This window comes from Macrobrachium nipponense, chromosome 42 (assembly GCF_015104395.2).
Source record: "Macrobrachium nipponense isolate FS-2020 chromosome 42, ASM1510439v2, whole genome shotgun sequence".
Taxonomy (NCBI): Eukaryota; Metazoa; Arthropoda; class Malacostraca; order Decapoda; family Palaemonidae; genus Macrobrachium; species Macrobrachium nipponense.
In genome coordinates this window covers 24,493,388-24,503,111 of record NC_061103.1, presented here as the reverse complement: position 1 = coordinate 24,503,111, position 9,724 = coordinate 24,493,388, and positions in this window count along the sequence as shown.

Genomic DNA, 9,724 nt, shown 5'->3' with positions numbered 1-9,724 from the left:
CGTAATGCCGACCATAAAAAAAATAAAAAAACCTCTAGAGTTATATTAGGCAGAACCGACTTTTAATGTGAATTTAAAATTTATATTTGACTCTGACAAGAAACACTCAGGAGTAAGCGACAAGAGTAAAGGCCCCTTCTTTACCCACCTAACAATAATAAAAGATCAATTGGAAGGAATTACACTAAAATCTCCAGTATTAATTACAGAGATACAAGCTGGGATACCCCCTAACCTAACCTTCCCCAACTAACCTAATCTAGGTAGCCAAGTCCTACCTGGAATTCGCCCCCCCACCCCCCACCCGTGTACTCCCCCAACCCCCACCTTGAACCTAAGCATTCATCACCGCTTGATGGGTAAATGTCGTAATTACAAACATAGCAGATAGCAGCTCAGAAGTTATGTTTTCTGTACCATACAATTAGCTAGGTTACTATACGTTTGTGACCGAGGTCAGAAATCAGAAAAGTTGTTGCCATTAATTAGATAGAAAAAAACCGGGAACTGCATTGCCATGATGTCATTAATAAATATATATATATAATATATATATATATATATATATATATATATATATATATTATTTTGAAAAATATTCAGTAAAGGTGTCGTCATGTTAGAAATGCTCAGATATTATTATTATTATTATTATTATTATTATTATTATTATTATTATTATTATTATTATTATTATTATTATTATTATATTTTATTTTATTTTTTTTTTTTTTTTTAATTTTTTTTTTTTGCTCTATCACAGTCCTCCAATTCGACTGGGTGGTATTTATAGTGTGGGGTTCCGAGTTGCATCCTGCCTCCTTAGGAGTCCATCACTTTTCTTACTATGTGTGCCGTTTCTAGGATCACACTCTTCTGCATTAGTCCTGGAGCTACTTCAGCCTCTAGTTTTTCTAGATTCCTTTTCAGGGATCTTGGGATCGTGCCTAGTGCTCCTATGATTATGGGTACGATTTACACTGGCATATCCCATATCCTTCTTATTTCTATTTTCAGATATTGATACTTATCCATTTTTTCCCTCTCTTTCTCTTCAACTCTGGTGTCCCATGGTATTGCGACGTCAATGAGTGATACTTTCTTCTTGACTTTGTCAATCAACGTCACGTCTGGTCTGTTTGCACGTATCACCCTATCCGTTCTGATACCATAGTCCCAGAGGATCTTTGCCTGATCGTTTTCTATCACTCCTTCAGGTTGGTGCTCGTACCACTTATTACTGCAAGGTAGCTGATGTTTCTTGCACAGGCTCCAGTGGAGGGCTTTTGCCACTGAATCATGTCTCTTTTTGTACTGGTTCTGTGCAAGTGCCGGGCATTCGCGTGCTATGTGGTTTATGGTTTCATTTTTCGTATTGCACTTCCTACATATGGGAGAGATGTTATTTCCGTCTATCGTTCTTTGGACATATCTGGTTCTTAGGGCCTGATCTTGTGCCGCTGTTATCATTCCTTCAGTTTCCTTCTTTAGCTCTCCCCTCTGTAGCCATTGCCAATTGTCATCGCTGGCTAGTTCTTTAGTCTGTCTCATGTATTGCCCGTGCATTGGTTTGTTGTGCCAGTCCTCTGTTCTGTCTGTCTTTCTCCTGTCTCTGTATATTTCTGGGTCTTCGTCTACTTTTATTAGTCCTTCTTCCCATGCACTCTTGAGCCACTCATCTTCATTGGTTTTCAGATATTGCCCCAGTGCTCTGTTTTCGATGTTGACGCAGTCCTCTATACTTAGTAGTCCTCTCTCTCCTTCCTTTCGTGTTATGTATAGTCTGTCCGTATTTGCTCTTGGGTGTAGTGCTTTGTGTATTGTCATATGTTTCCTGGTTTTCTGATCTATGCTGCGGAGTTCTGCCTTTGCCTCCATTCACTATTCCTGCGCTGTATCTGATTACTGGCACTGCCCATGTGTTTATGGCTTTTATCATATTTCCGGCGTTGAGTTTTGACTTGAGTATCGCCTTGAGTCTCTGCATATATTCTTTCTTGATGGTGTCCTTCATCTCTTGGTGTTTTATATCCCCTCCTTCCATTATTCCCAGGTATTTGTATCCTGACTCATCTATGTGTTTGATGTTGCTCCCATCTGGTAGCTTTATCCCTTCAGTTCTCGTTACTTTGCCTTTTTGTATGTTGACTAAGGCGCATTTTTCTATTCCAAACTCCATCCTGATGTCCCCAGATACAATCCTTACAGTCTGGATTAGGGTATCTATTTCCTTGATGCTCTTACCATACAGCTTGATGTCGTCCATGAACATCAGATGGTTGATTCTGTTGCCTCTTTTCTTGAGTTGGTACCCGGCATCCATCTTCTGTAGTACTTTTGTCATGGGAATCATGGCTACTACGAAGAGTAGTGGGGACAGTGAGTCGCCCTGGAAGATCCCTCTCCTGATATTAACCTCTGCTAGTCTTATTCCAGAGCTTGTAAGTATTGTATTCCAGTTGCGCATTGTATTTTGAGGAAGCTGATGGTGTTTTCCTCTGCCCCATATATTTTCAGGCATTCTATTAGCCATGTGTGTGGTATCATGTCGAAGGCTTTCTTATAGTCTATCCATGCCATGCTTAGGTTGGTTTTCCTTTCTCCTACTGTTTTTCATTACCATTTTGTCTATCAGGAGCTGGTCTTTTGTGCCCCTACACTTCCTTCTGCAGCCTTTCTGTTGGTGGGGGATGGTGTTTGTCTCCTCTAGGTAGTTGTATAGCCTTTCACTGATGATACCTGTTAGTAACTTCCACATTATTGGTAGGCAGGTGATAGGCCTGTAGTTACTGGCTATATTTCCCTTACTCTTGTCTTTTTGTACTAAGGATGTTCTTCCTGTGGTCATCCATTTGGGTGCTTGGTGATTTGAGATACAATGCTGGAGTTGTTCTGCTATTCGTGGGTGTAGGACCTTGAAGTTTTTGAGCCAGTATCCATGGACTTCATCGGGACCTGGGGCTTTCCAGTTTGGCATTTTCTTTAGTTTGTGTCTGACTGTGTCTGTCGTGATCTCTGTGAATCTTTGTTTTATTCTCCCTGTTTCTTCTTCCTTGACTTCCTGGAGCCATGTTGCATGTTTGTTGTGTGATACCGGATTGCTCCATATGTTTTCCCAGAGTCTCTTACTTGGTTCGGCTTCAGGAATTTCTGGGTGGTTGTCTTCCCCTCTTAGTGGCTGTATAGTTTTTTCTGGTGGTTCGAATAGTTTGTTCTGTTGGTATCCTTTATTCCTGTTCATGTACCGTTGGATCTTGTGTGCTTTGGCCTAAGCCTTTGTTTTACATCTTCTATTGTGTTGTTTAGTCCCCTCTCTTGTACTTTGTATTTCTCGTTGAGTTTCCTCCCTTGTTTTTCTTGCTTCTTAGCCTTTTTTCTGCCATCTCTTTCAGTTTACTCAAGTCAGATCTCATCACCATGATTTGCTTTTCCAGGCGCCTTTTCCAAGGAGGTTGCTGTTTTGGTTTCTGTTGGGTTGGTTGTGCTGGTGGTGTTGGTGTTCGAATCCCCATCAGTTCTGCTACTAATCTTGCTCCTGCATATTATTATTATTATTATTATTATTATTATTATTATTATTATTATTATTATTATTATTATATGAAAAATAATCATTAATACTATTATTATGAAATATATATATATATATATATATATATATATATATATATATATATATATATTATATATATATATATATATATCAATCAGTGTTTAGACTACTTACTTTTTCATCTATATATAAACTTGCTTCTTTTTCATATGATTTCCTTTTTAGTCACATGAAAATTTTGTTCCAGTTTGTAACTTTCTCATTTGTAATTCTTGAAAAAGTGCTCATGGTGAATTAAGATATTAATGTGTAACAGTTTTCAAGTCACATTCTTACTGAAAATGCGAATTTAGGTGGTTTTTATATGAGCGACTACATTATAAGTTTCAGCACATTCCGCGAAATTAAAGTTATGTATGCTCGGACTGTCACTGACAAGAGAGAGAGAGAGAGACGAGAGAGAGAGAGAGAGGAGAGGGGGGGAGGGATGACTTGCTACATTCAAGCTTTTGTGTATCAGAGCTTTAGGGGAGAGAGAGAGAGAAAGAGATGTCTTGCTACATTCAGGCTTTTGTGTATTAGAGTTTAGGATAGAGAGAGAGAGAGAGAGAGAGAGAGAGAGAGAGAGAGAGAGCGAGGATGACTTGCTACATTCAAGCTTTTGTGTATCAGAGTTTAGGATAAGAGAGAGAGAGAGAGAGAAAGGGGGGGGATGACTTGTTACAAGCTTTTGTGTATCAGAGTTTAGGATATGAGAGAGAGAGAGAGAGAGAGAGGTGGCTAGCTACATCCGAACTTTTGTGTATCAGAGTTTATTACAATAATTGGAGAGAGAAGAGAGAGAGAGAGAGAGAGAGAGAGAGAGAGAGAGAGAGAGAGACTAAGGAAACTCTCAAGCTCATTCAAGCTCAAGATAAAAAGATGCTCCTCTTAATGAACAAACATTTTTCGACTGAATTTAATGTCACAAGATTTCTCAAAGCTTAAAGGAGTTTGCCTAGAGAGTGACACACATGAATTATAGCTGCCATGATTTAAAATGCATTGAACTACGAAACATCTGGATTAAAGTTTTTCTTTTAATATGACGATGAGAATCATATAATATTTTTTACACTGGATGAAAATCCCGTGTGGATAGTCTGTTTGTTTGTTCCTCCGAATATGCACACACATATATTATGCATTCCTACTTTATCTTATATTTATTCTGTTATTTATGAGTTGGTTAATTTATCCGTCTTCCTTTCGAATGAGCACCATGTTCTTTTGGGGCTTGAATTTCAAGTCAATGTTCCATACGAATAAATACCATCTTCTGAATAATAATAATAATAATAATAATAATAATAATAATAATAATAATAATAATAATAATAATAATAATATCTGAGCATTTATAACATGCCGACACTTTTACTGAATATTTTTCATAATAATAATAATAATAATAATAATAATAATAATAATAATAATAGCTGAGAATTTTATAACTTGACGACCACTTTACTGAATACTTTTCAAAGGCTCTTCCCTCAAATGATTCAGCCAAGCCCACAAAAGGACGAAACTTCAGCCTACATAAAATATCTAATGATAATTCACAGTACGATCATGATGCAAAAGTTCCCCGACTTAATAGGAAATAATGCCTGGGTGCAAATTCACGGTTCGTTTCCACGGCTTATGAATTGCAGTCATTGGGAGCCGGGAGGGAAGAAGGGGGGTGGGGGGGGGGGGGGGGACGGGGGGGGGGGGGAAGAAGAGTTACTCATTGCTATGCATGTGGGATTGTAGCCGGTTTGGCTGGCGAGATATAAGGGCAAATGTGGGTAAACATTGGAAGACTATTATTAATTGGGGATAACCACTTGATAGAATTCTCAATTAACAACGATTAATCATAATAATTGGGAATATACCACATGACTAATTTTTCAATAATTCAACAGTGATAAACATATTAATTTGGAATAAACCACTTGATAGAAATTTTCAAATAACAATGATTAATCATACTAATTGTGAATATACCACCTGATAAATTTTTCAAGAAATCAAAAGTCATGAGCATATTAATTTGGAATAAACCACTTGATAGAATATTAAATTAACAATGATTAATCATACTAATTGGGAATATACCACTTAATAAATTTTTCATTCAACCATGATAATCATATTAATTGTGAATATACTTCATGATAAATTTTCCAAGAATTTAACAGGATAAACATATTAATTGGGAATAAACCACTTGATAGAATTTTAAATTAACAATGATTAATCATACTAATTGGGGATATACCATTTGATAAATTTTTCGATTAACAATGATAATCTTATTAATTTGGGTATTCCACGTGATATAATTTTCAATTAACAATGATAATAGATTAATTGGGAATATACTCCTTGATACAATATTTAATTAACAATGATCAATCATGCTAATTGGGAATATACCACCTGATAAATTTTCCGAGAAATCAACACTAACATTAATTTGGAATTAACCACTTGACAGAATACACCACTTTCATTTTTTATGAAATGAACTATGATAAACATACTAAATAGGAATATACTATGATAATTTTTTTCATATATTACCATTGAACCCACTGGAAGGTAGTTAATTCCTTCACTGCTAAAAGAATTAACGGTTTTAAAATGAAACTTTTCTTCTCCAGTCCATAAATTAAGAAAAAAACATTATGACCTAAGTTAGTGTAGGGATCACAATTAAAATACAGCCACATTTTCCAAGGTATATAACCCATTTCTTCGCAAAACCTAACTGGAATACATCCATAACTTTTTGAAATATTTTGCTATTAACAACAATGTAATGCAATAAAAGCAACAAGCATAGAAAATTTTATTAAAACATATAAACTATTTTCCATTTTCTTTTTGATAATATATTCCTAGTTTTCTAGAGTCCATCCAAGAAAGTCAAATGTGTATATAATTCTGCTGAATTTAAATGTCAAATTCAAGCATGTTATATTAAGAAAAAGAAATGCCCGCTCAGAATTCACATTTGCTACCGAGAGGGAAAAGAAATATTTATTTTCGTCTCTTGAATAAAACGGAATAATATTAGCGAAGTAAAGACAAGATCTGGCAGTGAAGCATGACGCTAAATGAAATATCTTATGCATGAATGTTTGTGTATATATATCTCATATATATATATATATATATATATATATATATATATATATATATATATATATATGTATATATATATACATATATATATATGTATATATATATATATACTATATATATATATATATATATATATATATATATATATATATATATATATATATAAGACAGGAATAACTTTTGCCATGATGTCATTATTAATTAATATATATATTATATTGCACTACAGCACAACTACCTTCTAAAATCTATGACACTTTTTCACAAAAAGACCTATTTATTAAACTAATTTTATTTTACTACACTTTGAAAAAAAATGCACTTCAGCACAACTGCCTGCTAAAATCTATGACTTTTTTTTTCACAAAATACCTTTTTATGAACCTACTTTTATTTTGCTACAATTTGAGGAAAGAAAATACATTGTACGGTTATTGCACCACAGAACAACTGCCATCTAAACCCTGACTCTTCTAATCTTCCTTGATGCAAAGTCATCAATTATTTCATCATTCAAAATTTGCTCAGTTCTGGTGTGGTTTATACTGGTGATGCCCAGATCCGCCAAAGGCTCTTCTGTGACATTGTTGACCTCAGGTAGGATTTGATGAGTTTGAGTTTTGATAAGCTTCTCTCTGCTTCAGCAACTGTGATTGGAAGAGCGATACCAATTCTGAGAGAAGTCCACATATTTGCTATTTGACCGCAGATTTTAACGCGCGCCCCGAGTAAGTTGGTGGTCGGATAACGTCTTGGATTATTATTTTTGTGTTGTCTCTTGGCTTTGGCGGATATTTGCGCTTTATCTAAGAGGCATTACAAAACGCTCTTGATGGAGATCAGTCAGATTTTATGTCATGGTTTTTGACGGCCAAATAAATGTTTCCTAGCTTTGAGAAAACTGTGGAGAAAAGCAGCTGTCTGTGGCTTTTGCCGTTTGCTGGTTGGTGCTTTGTGAGTGCTTTCTAGTTTTAAACTGCGATATTCTGTGGTTTTGCCTTGCTTTGATGGACGGCGAATGTAAAAAAAAATGTAAGAGCCATACAGAAATACTGCTTTGTTTACCCTGGCATAGGGAACCAGTGGTTATTCAGCAACGGGACAAATGGACGACGGGACTTCCGAACCACGTCGAGAGTGAACTTCTATCACCATAAATACACATCTCTGACCCCTCAATGGAATGCCCGAGAATTGAACTCGCGGCCACCGAGGTGGCAGGACAAGACCCAACCGACCACGCCACTGAGGTACAATGGCATAGAATGGGAAACAAGAAGCAAAAGGGATTTTTCCTAGATAGTGACCTCCAAGGGTTTACGGGGGGCGTTATCTGGGAGTAATATTTCTAGGGGTGTCATTATCTTTATGATACTGACAGTCTTTTGTTCATGTTTTAATGGTCATCCCCAACGGCCTTATACTAAGTCCATCTTAGTTTAACCAATAAGCTGATTAACATCTCTCTTAGGGCTGGCCCGAAGGATTAAATATCTTTACGTGGCTAGGAACCAATTGGTTACCTAGGAACGGGACCTACAGCTAACTGTGGGATCCGGACCACATTATACCGAGGAATGAATTTCTAATCACCAGAGATAAATTCCTCTGATTCCACGTTGGCAGAGCGGAGAATCGAACTCACGTTTACCGAAAGGGTAGGTGAGCACGCAACCCACTCGTCCAACGAGGAACTCGGGCTTGTACTAAACACGCCGCAAAGGTAGATACATGGGGGGTTAAAATCCTTTGGGGGTTCACTATCCACGAAAGATCCAGCGAAAGAAAGTTGAGACGACTATAAATGAGTTAATGTGGATTCAATGAGAGAATGAAGTATAAGGCTGGATATGAAACCGTGAAGGTATAAAGACGATTATAAAAAATAGTCTACAAATAATTGTTTTTTTTTTTTTTTTGTGGAACAGAAAAAGTTGAAAAAAAGAAAGTGAAAATGAAGAAAAATGAAGCTCAGTGATTTTCCACTTGACATATTGTGGTCTAAAGTCACTTATCTATTTTCCTACATACATATATACATACATACATATGGACTAAATATTTAGCTGACTAGATTAATCCAAATACTAATCGCTTTTTAAAATTTCCCAAGGATGTTGATTGAATCTTTTTACAAAAGGCAAACATCCAATTAAATTCTTGGGTTCGAAAACTGGAGAAAAATATATTTTTTTTAGTTAGAAATGTGGAGAACGATTTGATTTTTTTTTATTTTATTTTATTGTTGTTGTTGCTAAAAATGAAGATATTTGCCCAAAACATTTGTGTGAATATAAATGCAAAATATGCTTCTAAACATACCGTGTAGTTGAATGATGTGCTAGGAAAATGATCTGGGTACAAGATACAAAGTAATATTATGCAATTGCAGTGCAATTAAATCTGCTAAAATCATGCAAGACTCGGCGGTATTTGAAAAGCAAATATTAGCGATCCAGTTCCTTCGAAAAGGCTGGCATGCTCTTCCAAGATGGACACTGGTTTCAAACCAGAGCGTCGTTATTCTTTGTGTTAAGTTCTGCAGTTGCGTAAATGAATTTAGTCCCCCCCCAGAAAACTATACATATACGTGTATTTATACATACATACGTATATTCGCAAATTTGAAGCCACAAACACCATTAATATGGAATTAGCTATACCTTAGGCATCATTTGCACCCACGCAGAAAGCACATATCGTTATAATCCCCGTTGGGTGTAAGTTATTCCCATGGTACAGGGAGTTCGATATTAAACGATGTTGGTGGAATACCATTTATGACTGCAAAATCGTAAGCATTTGTCAGTGAGAAATAAATAAATATATATATATATATATATATATATATATATATATATATATATGTATATTATATATATATATATATATATATATATATACATATATATATATATATATATCTATATATATATATATATATATATATATTTCTCACTGACAAATGCTTACGATTTTGCAGTCATAAATGGT